At 37.7% G+C, this 15,101-nt stretch overlaps 1 pseudogene; it reads left to right on the top strand.

The window, feature by feature from the left end:
- Positions 1–8,936: 8,936 nt before the first annotated feature.
- LOC122076246 lies at positions 8,937–11,203 on the top strand (annotated as a pseudogene).
- The last annotated feature ends 3,898 nt before the right edge of the window (positions 11,204–15,101 follow it).

The raw sequence follows: 15,101 nt of genomic DNA, 5'->3' as shown, positions 1-15,101 counted from the left end.
ATAATAATAATAATAATAATAATAATAATAATAATAATAATAATAATAATAATAATAATAATAATAATAATAATAATAATAATAATAATAATAATAATAATAATAATAATAATAATAATAATAATAATAATAATAATAATAATAATAATAATAATAATAATAATAATAATAACAATAACAACAATAATAAGAATAGTAATAATAATAGTAATAGTAATAGTAATAATAATAATAATAATAATAATAATAATAATAATAATAATAATAATAATAATAATAATAATAATAATAATAATAATAATAATAATAATAATAATAATAATAATAATAATAATAATAATAATAATAATAATAATAATAATAATAATAATAATTCGTGATGCATTCAGTAAATTCTATTTAATAATTTGATTGAAAGGTGAGAACAAGGGTTATGGGTTTTTATTTACCTGGCTGGTTGCTTGAGCTGACCCACAAACAAAGTGGGTGAAGATTGAGATTGGATTAACTTCTTTTTTTTTTTTTTGGGGGGGGGGGGTGGGGGGGTGTGGGTGGGGAGGAGAGGGGGAGGACAATTTTGAGAAATTGGATGAGAAAAAATGGGTACCAAAAGAGAAAGGATTGTATTTTCTTTCAGCCATGGTGACGGAAGAACCTGTCATCATAAGCACCTAATTCCTGAAAACTAGAAAGAGTATCAATGACCATGACCAATATGGTGTGAAAGTTAATGATAAATCTAAAGCCAAATTAACATAGTCACATCATTCATGGAAGATGAATGGATTTTTTCCTTCTACACCAGTGAAGGAAAAAAACTTATTAAAAAAAAAAAAAAGAAAGAAGAAGAAATGTAACTCTTCTAAGATGATTACAGCTACAATGTGGCCTTTTAATTCTTCTAAGATGTAGGATGCAAAGATGATAGGAAAGACACCAACTCTTCAAGGATGATGAGAAACTTGTAGGTTTCATGGAGAACTCTTCAAGGTTCCTGGAAATTCATCAAGGTTCCTGGAAATTCATCCAGCACTTCGTATTATCAAAACTCAATTGTCTTAAAAGCAATATGGCTAGGTTTTTAAGAGGAAAATGAAGAAAACCCTAAAAGTTGTACAATATCTCAACTCCTGATCTTAATGATATACCAATGATTGAGAGAAAAAAAAAAAAACCCTAAAGATACCATACAAATTAAGTTGTACTTATCATAGATGATTCTAGCCTTTTAGTAGTCTTCAAGAGAGACTTGCGAGGGGTGTAATTGATGGAGCTTGGACCAAGAGACTCATTGGGAGAAGAGAAATTCATTCCTTATTGAGGTCTTTGTCAAGGGGATCCTCTCTCTTAATACATTTTCGTCCTATGCGATCAAGCGTTATCCTCTCATTTGGACATTGCCCTTCGGCAGCAGATAATCTATGGCATTAAAATCTCTAGCACAACAAGGCCATATCTCATATGGTCTTCGTTGATGACTTAATTAATCCGTTTTGGAAGAGCTATTATTCAGGAAGTCAAAATCTTTCAGTCCATCTTGGAAGCCAGAAATAAGCACATAGGATCGCATCATGTTGAATCATTGAACAAAGTAAATAAACAATGAATCCCACATACCCAGATCCATAACACTTGATGAAGGTTTCTCCACATGCGTTTTCTCTCATCTCTTCTTCTATCAGTCTGGCCTGCTCCCTTGTCTACACAATTGCTTGAGTTTTAATTAATAGGCATTGGGACCATATATAGAGTGGGAACAGGGACCAATCCTAAAATACAAATTAATTGATGCCTCTCCCATAATGAGATTAGTTTGTTGATGGGTCCCATATAATAATACATACTTTACACAATATAGAACGGATACACTGAAGCCACTATCCACTAGGGAGAACACCTCTCACATAGGATTCTGTCCAACCATACCATCAATCAACACAAATCTAACTAATCCATACCCATACAATGACTAGATGCTAACCTACATATAGAAAATTGTTACAGAAATGACTCTTCCAAGTTATGTTGGCTGAATTTTGGAATTGGTTATCTTTTAGTTGGGTGGTCCATGAGATTGGTCTTTGGACCACATTTTAGGATGGACCTTCATCACTTTTAGCTTGAATAAGCTATAGGGATAGGTTGTTGTTTTGTTGTAGAGTTTTTTCTATCTATTTCTGATTTTCTCTTCTTCTTTTTTATTATTCTTTCCTTCAATTTTTTTTTCCTGGACTTCGATGAATAAATTAATCAATCATCCCAAATAATTATGCTATATCTAATTAGAACTTAGTGTTCCCATACGATTTCAAGTTTTATAACTATACGACTTCAAATACCAACTGATGTGATAATCTTTGTTAGGCTCATGAGAAAAACGTTACTAAAATAGGTGAGAAACGTGTCAACAGTGAAAAAAAAAAGATAAATCACCTAAATATTAGATTAAATGCACTTAAATAAAAAAGATCCTACCGATCATTGGCTTCAAAATCCATCTCTTAAACTTTACTTAATTAAAAAACCTTAGATCTTTAATGAATTCTTTGTTTCCAATACACCAAACAATCCTCCCCCAGAAAGAATTATAACCAAACACATGTGACCCTAATTTTTATTTTGACCAATAAACAAGCTCATTGTATGCTTTTTCATGTAAAGAATCGCTAAGGAGACCAACTTGGAGTTGGTAAGTCAATGGCCTTATGTGGGTTTCAGAGTTGGAATTCAAAAACTACAAAGAGCCAATTTTATTCTTTTCATGGAAGCCTCTTGGATGGCCTAAACATATATGTTTTTTTAACCCACTAAACGCGTTCAAGCATCCATCATTGATAGTATAAAAGGGTCCAAAACTTCCATGTTCGAATCATTCCCATTGGAGAGACAAGGAAGTAATAGATTAGTAGTTAAGTTTTGGGTTTTTATCATGGATAAGCTTTTTGTTTTTGTAGGTCTTGTGACTGCCTCTCTTCTTGTATTTGTTTCTAGGATTGCCAATTGTGACACCATATCATCTTGTACTGAAACTTCATACCCTGAAATCTGCAATTCATTTATTAGCTCGAATCCTCTAGTAACCTCAAAAGGGTTCCGTGCAACAAAAATCTTGGAAATAATCTGGGAATATTCAGAATTGGGAAGCTTTAAATTGAACATAGGCGGATGCTCTTTGGGTAATCCTGGTCGTTGTGGAGCAGGAGGAATTATAAGAAATGATGGGGGGCTTTCCTTTAGGTTGTTTTGCGCAATTTAAAGGAGTTGGGACAAACTATGTTGCTGAATTTGCTACTCTTTTTGTTGGACTGCAAATGGCTTGGGATAAAGGAATAGATAAACTATGGATTGAATGTGACTCATAGGCTGTTGTAAGCTGCATTCAAAATCAGTCTATTCCGTGGTTCTTTGAACAACAATGGAGAAACTTCAGACAATACTTAAACAATATTCAATGGCACATTACTCACTGTTACGGAGAAATTAATTCAGTCGCAGATAAATTGGCAAAGCATGTTGCAACAAATAGAAGCTCTGCAATTTGGAACCACCCTCCAAACTTTGTAAATGATGATATAAATTGGGATTTCCAAAAAAGACCGAGATATCGGTTTATGTAATTTTCTACTGTAATTTCTTTTGTTTGGATCTTTATCTCTGCTGATGGCAATGCCGAAGGTGGAATATTGATCCAAAGGATGTTCTGTACAGTTTTCTTTCATTTTCCCCATATTTAATGATATTCTCTTGTAGACTTCTAGCAAAAAAAAACAAAAAAACAAAAGGGTTCCATGATGTAGCCCTTGAGGTCACTTTGAACTAGGCTCAAACTAACCCATGGTCTCATTTTAGCAATGGACTTGAGCTCCTTCGACGAGCTGGCGAAGGCCGCGTGGACTGACTATGTAGGGCTCCATGATTACACCGTTAATTAGCTTAATCGTGTGTTATTGTCTAACATTTGGGAAGATACTCAAACATTTTTTTTTTTTTTGCTAAAGGTCAGCAAATGAATAAATTGAAAAATGAATAAATGGGAGAATACATGAGAACACTCTTCAAATATTTGCTCCACCTTCGGCATGGCCATCAACAGAGCAAAAACTCAAAGAAAAATATAAACATTACAAAAATCGGAACCTTGTTCTTTTCAGACAGTCCCACTCAAGGCCTAAGATAATAAAGTTAGGACTAGAAGCCCAAGATGATGTAGAACGAGTAGCAGAGTCATGATTCGCTAACTTGTTCGCCACTGTGTTCGTCTTTCTATAGCAATGAGTTATCTCCCAGATAGTGTTGTGCAAATATCTTTTATAAAAAAAAACCATGATTGCTGAAAGGACCACGGGATTTTCTGGTTTTTGATATAGGCCACCACAACTTGAGAGTCACATTCTATCCATAAGTTGGTTATCCCTTTGGTGGAAGCAAGTCTTAGGCCATGAAAGAATGCTGCGAATTCAGCAATAAAATTAGTCCCTACTCCTTCATAAATTGCAAAGCATCCTAAGCCATTTCCTCTTTTGTCTCTGAGGATGCCACCAACTCCTGAATTTCCTGGGTTTCCAAGAGAACACCCATCAATATTTAGCATGAAGAAACCCTTTGGAGGAGCATTCCAAAAAAGTTCCTGAATTCTTCTAGCCTGAGGCAAGGAAGTTAAATTTAAACTTTTTGGAAAGAAGAAGATCGCCCAATGACTTTATTTGAATAGGATTCAGAGAAGAAAAGTCACTGAGATCCCTCAAAACAAATTGCTCCACCAATCCAATAGGATTAATTTTATTATCAAACCTCCTTCTATTTCTCTCTGTCCAAATCCGAAAAAGAATGATAATAATGACGGGGAGCCATAGCATGTTGCAATGAACTGCATTCTTTTTCCTTTTTTACCGCAAGAAGAGGCATTCAATAGAAGGGAAACCACTCCATCGTTGATCAAAATGATTGAGCAGAAGAGACCAAAGGTGGACAGAGAACTCACAGTCAAGGAAGAGATGCGTGAAAGTTTCTTCACATTTGCAACATACGCTGCACATAGAAGCCAAGGGGATAGATTTTTTTGTGATCTTGTCATCTGTGTGCAGGCACCCATGGTCAAGACTCCACCCAAAAATTGAATATCTAGGATGAATCCATTTTTTCCACACTGTCCTCCACCATCCTTGAATAGGTAATTATTCTTTAATTTTTTCCCAAGCAGAAGAAGTTGAGAAAACACCTGATTCAGTTAGAGACCAGATTCGCCAATCATGAGCAGCAACAAAAGGGAGGGAGATCAAGGAAATGCAATTACAAATAGACTGCATAAGAGGTGATTGCAAAGTGGGCAGATCCCATTGGCCATCTGAGATAAAATCTGAAACTGAAGCCCTGAGCCTGCAATTGATCGGCTGATGATGAAATATTTCATCAAAAAGCCTTGAAGAGCTAATCCATTGATCATACCAGAAGTTAATTGTGGCTCCATCACCCACAATCCAACGTTCAGAATTGCTCACAAAATCCCAAACTTTTCGCAGGCCAGATATAATAGAGGAAGAAGGGGCATACCATTTAAGATTACCATCATCAGTCATAAGTCTTCCTCTAAGGAAGGAAGAAAAAATAGAAGGATTTGAACGAATGTGCCAGCTTAGTTTGGACAACAAAGCACGGTTGACATCTCTGAGATGACTAATGCTAAATCCTCCTTCAGATTTTGGTTTGCAAACTTTGGTCCACTTAACAATAATACCTTTGGAGGTATCATCATCACCACTCCAGATAAAATTTTTTATCCACCTTTCCATTAGTGCAATCGAAGAAGATGGCTAAAGGTAAACTGAAAATTTGTGCAATGGAATGCTGCTCATAACAATCTTCACCAGTTCCACTAGGCTTGCAAAAGAAAGTAATCTTCCTTTCCATCCAGCCAATCTAGATTTGAACTTATCAACCAAAGGAAGGATCCTTTCTTTCTTGACACAGCCTCTGAAAATATCCACTCCAAGGTAACGCGTTGGAAAGTCACAGATAAGAATATTTAGGATCTCATTAATTCTATGTCTCTTAGCAGAAGAAGTTGTTCACAAGAAGATTTTACTCTTTTCCAGGTTTATATTCTGCCCTGAGTAGCTCTGATAAATGTTCAGGAAATTTTTAATACTTTTTATACCCTTCAAATCAGTATTTATAAAAACAAAGAGATCATCAACATATAAAAGATGTGAAGGGGTGTAGATATTCCTAGGACCAGGAATCGGTTTCACAATGCCTTTATCTCTTAGCTCATGAAGGCCGCGACATAGGGCTTCTTCCGCCAAAATGAAAAGCATAGGAGAAAGAGGGTCCCCTTGGCGAAGACCTCTTTCAACTCCAAAAAATCCACTGGGGCCTCCATTTACAAGAATAGAAAGCTTGGCCGAGATCAGAATCTGCTCTATCCAAGTCACCCAAGTTTGAGAAAATCCAAAGCTTGACATGACATCAAAAAGAAAATCCAACTCAAGAGTGTCAAATGCCTTCTGAATGTTAAGCTTCATCCCAATACAACCCCCAAAACTCTTCTTGGAAATCATATTTAATAACTCTGAAGCAACTGCAATGCTAGAAAAAATGACTTTTCCTTTCTGAAAAGTGCCTTGCTCTTGGGAAATTAAACGGGACAGAAGAGAGCTCAGACGAGAAGCCATAATCTTAGGAATCAACTTTAGAAAGAAATTACCTAAGCAAATTGGGCGGAATTGTCCCACCTTACAGGCATTATCCACCTTAGGAATTAGAGTAATGAAATTGCTATTAGCACCCTTTGTGATAATTCCCTCTATGAAAATATTTTTAATAGCCTTACAGACATCATTACCCATAATATCCTAGCAAGATCTATAAAAAGTCCCAGGGAACCCATCTAGACCTAGGGCACTGGAAGGATCTAGGTCAAACACTGCACACCTGATGTTCTCAAACGATGGTATGGAAGTGAGGCTAATATTATCTGCATCAGTGAGGACCTTTGGAATCACAGAGAGTAAAGAACTATTCTTGATGGAGATACCCTTCTTTCCAAACTGTTCATATTGGTCAACCAAACGCTGACCGATGTCACCCACCTCAGTAAGCATAGAGCCATCAGCACCTTCAATTTCTCTGATCATATTTCTTCCTTTTCTGATCTTAGTAGAAAGATGGAAAAACTTAGTGCAATGATCGCCCTCCCTAAGCCATTTAACTCTTGATTTTTCATGCCACAATTTTTCTTGCAAGTGGACAGCTTTATTTAGATCTTATTTTGCTTGCAACTCTTTAAAGAAAAGATTTTCATCAATTCCAGCTTCATCAATAACTTGCTGAATTTTCTCTAAAAGAGCTTTCTTGTTGCAAACATCCATATCAATATGAGGGAAAGTTGACCTAGCCCATGTTCGCAAAGAAGCCTTCAGACGCTTCAACTTTGATATTACGATAAACATAGGAGTACCATCTGTAGGAATCAACCAAGAAGATCTGACAACTTCCTTAAAATCCTGGTGCTCAACCCAAAACCGCTGCATACGGAAAGGGGAGTTGACCGGGCGAGAAATCTCAATAGAAGAGAGGACGATAGGTGAGTGATCAGAGTAGTGACGGGGTAAAACCCTTTGAGCACAGCTTGGGAAGACATTGAACCACTCATCATTGCACAAACTATGGTCAAGCACAACACGAACACAACCCAACTGCCTATTGTTAGACCAAGTAAATTTTAATCCAGAGGAGGGGACTGACAAAAGGGAAGATGTGTCTTGAAAAGCAGAAAAATCAGCATAAGAGCCTTGGTTGAACCTACCAGGGCCATGCTTCTCATGGGAGAAAAAAATAGGTATTAAAGTCACCAATAACCAACCAGGGGGTGGCTGAACCTGCTAAGCAACAAAGGTCTTGCCAAAGCTACCTTCTAACAGCCCTAAAGCAGTTTGCATGAATTACTGAAATAAAACAATTTATGCTAGATACCTTCAGAAACATGGATATATGTTGATCTAAGCTGAGAACAACCATTGGTGGAGCAATTGTCTCCTTCCAAAGAAACCAAATATTGGGAGCAGCATCCCCCCTAGTATTATGAATAAAATCCATGCAATAACCAAGAGAGGAAAAAAATTTCCTTAGACAGCTCTGTGGATCAATCTTTGGTTCAACAATATAGAGAAAAAGAGGGTCATGATCAATAATCAACAAGCGCAAAGCCGCACGGGCATGGCAGTTGCCTATTCCCCTAATATTCCAGTAGATAAGCTTCATTAGGCAACAGCTTTTTGCGTTACTCTAGTGGTGCGACGAACAACACCCTCTCCATTGCGTTGAATAATTCCATCAACCATCACAATTTCTTGCCTCCTCTGACCTCTTCTTTGATCTGAAACACTCAAGTGCCCTTCTTTTGTTTTTGATTTTGTTTTTTTTTTCACTTCTGACCATAGTGAAAGGGGCATCAGAGTTCGTTTCCAACGCAGGTTGCATTGATAAGTCGTGGTGTACAATTGAAGTTCTTCCATTATCAACAGCAGCAATGTTCATAGAACGTACCTCAGTTGTAATAGCAACAAGTTCCTCTTGAACACCCAGCACAACTTCTAATTGGACATCCTCTTGAATAGAGCCATCAGAAGAGTAAACATCCTCCAAATCACTACCCGGGTTAAGACTTGTATCCAGGTTTAGGCCCATAACCGTTCCCATATCTCCACAGACCAAAGGATCACCCATTGAAGGAGTATTATTACATGGTGGAGAGGATATTTGGTTTTCCAAAGAAGTTTGAATAACTTCTAAAATTGGTTGCGTGGAATCAGCAAAGATTCGATCTTCACCTTCTGGAATAGAATTAGTCGGAGACGAATTAGGAAACTAACCTTGTGGAGAGTCCCGCTCAGGTAAGTTTCCAAAAATATCGCCATCCACCTCAGCTTCCAAACGTGATGGCTCTGTCACAGCCAGCGGCACAACCCTGGGCCGCCACTCTTGTCTCCGATGAACTGGTCTTTGCCTACATAGTTAGCTCCAGGTATCTCTTCCTTGGAGCCATTGTTGACACTCACCCTTGAAGGGCAAACATCAGGTTGGTGACCAAACCATTTGTAGAGAAGACATCTGGTAGGAGGAGTTTCATACTATACAATTTGTTTAAAAATAAATAAGTCCCTGAAATTAAGGTGCTCCCTTTCAACATAGATTTCTTCAACACGAGGCAGCGAATCGTCAAGGTCTATGCAAATTCTTGCAAAATGCCCATAGTCTCTTGTTCTCCGATCAATAGCAATTGGTCTACCAACTGCTTTAGCCATAGTAAGCAAGATTTCTTCATCCCAATATTCTTGAGGAAGATTAGGAAACCGCACCCAAACCAGCCTATGCATGATATTTTCATCCCCAACCTTAAACTCAGGCCTCCATCTTTGAAAACGAAGCAGCTGACCCTCTACTTTAATTGGACCTCGTTTCCATGTGTTCATCATATCCACCTCAGATTTAAACCGAAAAAGGACAAATCCCTTACCAAGAGATTTAAGAACAACTTCCTCCTTTAGAGACCAGGAGGATGATATTATTGAACGGAGAGTCCATGGAAATATTCCTGAAATTAATCATCCCAAAGATAGTAAATTTATGCTTTTCAAGTTGTCTCAAATAAGCACTCTGTGGTATTCTCATACTAGTTAAATTTCCAACCTTAACCGGCGATGAAAGATTGTCGATTGAAGGAAGGGAAGAAGAAGACTCCATAGTAGCAGCATTAGAAGTATCCCCAAGAACAACATCGCTATCAACAGCCGCTGCATATGATAATGGTTGCACAGGATGATTTATCTCCTCCACAGCAGTATCTGATGCAGAGGTTACAGCATTAGGAATTAAGTGAGTTTCTGCAAGAAGGAATGGATCGCCAACAAGTTGAGACCGATCTCCATTACCATCCCAACCTCGATGGTCAAGACCACCAATCACAACCGGGGTTTCCTTGGGGAAAACCCAAAAATCGCTCATCTTTGTTTGATTTCACTGTCATACTCAAACATGGCTTAGTGCAGCAGTTGCCTATCCAGAGACATGCCAAAATGGGTTCATGGAGCTCAACTCAGCTTCATATATCTCTTCCTTACCTTCCATTTTGAGTAACTTCTCAAAGTTTCTTAGTAACTCTCTTGCTATTTACAATCAGGCAGCTTCACCTTCAGCTTCAGCTTCAACAGTGTCTAGAAAACCAGGTGGTGGTGGAAGACGCTTGCTTTCTGGTGGGTTCCCTACATGAGTCTCTGCTTCTGATAGAAAGCTTCTTCAATCATCAACAACATCCTCTCAAGCTAATATAGTGGTGGCGGCTGATGGGTCTGGTAATTACAAGACCATCTCTCAGGCTTTGTCTGCTTCATCCAAGTTAAGGAGTGGGACTTCAAGATTTGTTATATATGTGAAAAAGGGTACTTACAAGGAGAACGTTCAGATAACCCAATCAAATATAATGCTACTAGGAGATGGGATTGGTGCCACCATAGTTACAGAAAGTAAGAACGTCCAAGATGGTTCCACCACTTTCAGCTCTGCCACAGTTGGTAAGCTTTCTTTTGCTTCTATATTTTATGCTTATTTTTTATTTTAAGACTATGTCTGGATAATGATTAATATCATTTCCAGTGCCACTGGAAGCCATGCAACCAAAGGTTGGGAGGGTTTTAGGTGTGACATCTATGGCATCGTAGATTTCATCTTCGGTGACGCTGTGGTTGTGTTCCATAACTGCAACATCTATGTGAGAAAACCATTGCGTGGCCAAGAGAACACTGTGACTGCTCAAGGCCGGTCTGATCCGAACGAAAACACCGGAATTTCGATCCATGATTGTCAAATTACAGCCACTTCAGACTTAAAATCAGTCCACAGTTCAGTGAAAACTTACTTGGGAAGACCATGGAAGCAATACTCAAGGACTGTAGTAATGAAGACTTATCTAGATAGCTTGATTGATCCGGCGGGGTGGCTTGAATGGAGTGGCAATTTTGGTTTAAGTACTCTTTACTATGGAGAGTACGCGAATACCTGTTCGGGGTCTAGCACAAGCGGTCGAGTGAATTGGCCAGGGTATCATATCATGAGCACCTTTGATGCCCAAGGGTTTACAGTAGCAAACTTATTGGGTGGTGGTTCTTGGATTGCTTCCGCCGGAGTTCCTTACACTTCCGGGCTATAAGCCTTTAACTTAAGTGTGACAAAGAAAAAAGGGGTTCACCCATTGGTGGGCTACTTCTCTCTTGTTACATGCAATTCCCTTTGTATAGAATAGGCAATAAAGATGCTTTTCTTGTATTTTATTTTTTGTAGCCAAAAAGAATTAATATGATGTATCAAATTCAATTATTAATATTGTCACTATTTTTTTTTTTTCAAACAAGAAAGAAATTAGAAAATTTAATTGAAAGGTGAGAATAAGGGGTTATGGGTTTTAATTTGGCCAGCTGGCAAAAAAAAAGGCAAACCTTAGTGGCTTATAACCTCTAGCTTGAGCTGACCCACAGATAGGGCTGGTGAAGATTTAGATCGACCAGATTAAGCCAGGCAGGGAGGAGACAAGTTTGAGAAATTCAATGAGGCAAAAGGGGATAACAAAAAGGAAAATATAGTGGCCAGAACAGAAAAATCAATTCTTTGTTTGGACTATCGCAATCTAAGGATCCCAATTTAATTACATACATTTCATAGATTGCATATGAGGTACCGTGGTACATACCTGTGTAGTGTGAAGTCAAGAAGAGAACTAAAAATAAAACTAGACTATCTATCCACTTTCTGCAAGGCTAAATTGTCATAGTCAATAATAATAAATCAATAATGTGTGATGAAATTTTTTTTTTTTTTTGGTAATTTTTTCAGTTACAACCATCCCATAAAAATGAAAACCTGAAAAAGATTATGAAGATATTTTAGTTTCTTTACGGAAATTGATATTGAGACAACCCTTGTCAGTTATGGTCATGCTTCATGCTGCCTATTTAACCTAATAGTGATACCCTACAATTCAAACTTTATAGACATCATGCTTGGAATTCTCCTGTTAAGGATAGATCTTGCCTCCTTATCATCTTTGCTTAGAAATTAAAGTCTGTTAAGAATGTTTTGAAAGTTTGGAATAAAAACACATTTGGTAATATTTCTCAATCTGTGGAAGATTGTAGATCCCAGCTTTCTGCTATCCAATCTCGGCTCCAGGCTGATCGTCAAAACTTTCCTTAGGTTTGGAGGATAGGGCTATCTCTTCTAGATTAGGTGACCTTCTTAAGTAGGAAGAGAGTTTCTTTAAGCAGAAATCTAGGATCAAGTGATTAACCCTTGGTGATTCCAATACGACTTATTTTCATAAGTCAGTGAGAGCTAGACAAAGTCTTAATTCTATCTACTCCATTAGAAATCCTGATGGGTCTTAGCTCTCTGATCTGGATGCGATTAAATCAGCTTTTGTTTCTCACTTCTCTAGGCAATTTAATCCATCCACTCTTAATCCCAATTTTCCTATCCCTGATGATATTACTTTCACTAATGTCCCCCCTGACCTTAGAAGGGTTCTATCAACTATTCTTTCAGATGAGGAGATTTTTGGGGTCATAAATTCCCATAAATCTGATAAACCTCCTGGTCCTGATGGCTTCAGTTTTGGGTTTTTCCTTTCAACTTGGGACATTGTCAAGGATGATCTTTTATCTGCTGTTCGTTGTTTCTTCTTTAACCCATCTAGGGTTGGAAGCATCAATCAAACTTTTATTTGTCTTGTCCCGAAGTTTGAGGGAGCTGATCAGGTTTTATCTTTTCAGCCTATTTCTCTTACTAACCTTCTTTATAAGTTTATTGCAAATAGACTTAAGTTGGTTATTGATTCTCTTGTTAGTCATAATCAAGCTTCATTCATCCCTGGGAGGAGTATTTCTGATAATATCCGTCTATATCATGAAATTTTTAGGGGTTTTGATAGGAAAAACCATCCTCCTTCTATCCTTCTTAAGCTGGATATTCATAAGGCATTTGATTCTATCAGATGGGACTATATTAACCAAGTTCTTTCCATGATGGATTTTCCACCTATTTTCATTAATTGGATTCATTATTGCATCTCATCTCCTTATTTCTCTGTGTTGGTTAATGGTTCCCCTCAAGATTATTTTGAATCCAAATTGGAGATCCGGCAAGGTTATCCCATATCACCTCTACTATTTTCTATTGCCATAGGGGGTCTCTCTAAAATCCTCTTGACCAAAACTAAGGCAAATTCCATCCAGCCTATCCCTAAGTGCAAGGCTTTAAAGATCACCCACCTTCTATTTGCTGATGACCTTATGATCTTTGCTAAAGCCTCGCTCTCTTCTGTATCTGCTATTTTTGATGTTTTAGCTTCCTTCTTTGCTATGTCTGGCCTTTCTATCAATACTCATAAATCTCTTTCCTTCTTTGGAGGAGTGTCTGTACATCTTAAGGCGTAATTTACTGCAATATTGGGCATTCCTGAGGGTCACCTTCCTCTCAGATATCTTGGATTGCCTTTGATTTTCTCAAAGCTTGCTGCACATCACTATTCTCCTATTCTTGATAGGCTTCGCAAGAGACTTCAACTTTGGAAAAGTAAACTTCTATCTTTTGCTGGTCGCCTTGAGCTCATTAGATCAGTTATGTAAAACTCTTATATTTTTTGATAGTTTTTGGACTTCCAGCTTCTATCTCTTCAAAGATTGAATCTCTTATGGCTTCCTTCCCTTGGAAACGTCAGGACAGTGCAAATTTTCTCCATGCCATTAGTTGGGGTAAGGTATGTCTTCCAAAAATGGAAGGGGGTCTTGGTCTTCATAGAGTTAAAGAGTGTAACATTTCAGGGATTGTTAAGCTTATCTGAAATATTGCCTCTTTTAAGAAGAGCATTTGGGTCGACTGGGTGTATTCTAGATACCTCAAGTCTAACTTGATTTGGACTGCCCCTTATCCTTTGGATATTTTTTGGGCTTGGAGGAAAATTCTTAAATATAGGCATTTTGTGTCTGAGAAAATTCGATCTTCTATTGATGATGGCTCAAACACATTTCTTTGGCTTGACAATTGGCATCCTGATGGTATTCTTATTTTAAAATATTGTGATAGAATCAGATATGATGCTGGTTCGAATAGGTTTGCTAAGGTTTCCTCCATCTTGAGAAATGGGAATTGGCTTCCTGGCCCTGGTAATTCTCTTTCTCTCATAGAGGTTTGGAAAAAACTCCCCAATATTCGTTTTAGGCCATGGAGTAGTGGTGATTCTGTTCAATGGGATAACTCTACTAATAAATCCACCAATTCTATTGCTTGGAATCTGGTGCGCACTGGAGCTCTTGTTGTTCCATGGTTTAGATCTATTTGGTTTAGTTCTTCCATCCCTAGGCATTCCTTTACTGCTTGGAGGGCTATGACTAAATACCTCCCCACTCAGGAGTTTCTTCTTCAAAGAAATATAGCCATTCCCAATTGTTGCATTGTTGGAACTCTATAAAAAGTGTGGATCATCTTTTTTTCTCCTATCCCTTTTCCAAGTCCTTTTGGAATGGTATCCTCAGGAAATGTTGGCCCCTCCCTAGAGTTATCATTTCTTTTGACAGAGAATGGAGGTGGATCTTAAAAGAGTTCAATGGTAAAACTTCTTGTGATATTGTAGGTAAGTTGGCTTTTTGTGCAGCAATTCACCATATTTGGTGGAAAATAAATAAAAGGAGATGGACTTCCTCTTCACGTTCTATTGATCAAATATGGAATGCCGTCACCTTTGAGGTGAGGAATAACATCCTTTATAGGTGTCTCAGGTGCCTAGATTCTTTTAGAAATAGACACCTTGCTTTGGCTTGGGATCTTCCACTTGTCTCTCCTTCCCCCTAACTTTGATGAAGCCTCTTTTCTTTTGTTTCTCCCCTCCCCCTTCTTTTAGTGTACCATTATTTTTTTGGTATGTAATTTGCCCCCACCTCTAGTTTTTCTTGTATCCCCCTTGATGGTTGTTTTGTCCCCTCCCCTTGGTTCTTCATTTGTCTGAGCTTCGGCCTTTGGATAGCCTATGGCTTGGCTTTGTATTTCTTTTTTTTTTT

The sequence above is a fragment of the Macadamia integrifolia genome, chromosome 4, assembly GCF_013358625.1.
Source record: "Macadamia integrifolia cultivar HAES 741 chromosome 4, SCU_Mint_v3, whole genome shotgun sequence".
In the NCBI taxonomy this organism is placed as follows: Eukaryota; Viridiplantae; Streptophyta; class Magnoliopsida; order Proteales; family Proteaceae; genus Macadamia; species Macadamia integrifolia.
This window is presented reverse-complemented; position numbering and strand designations above follow the sequence as displayed.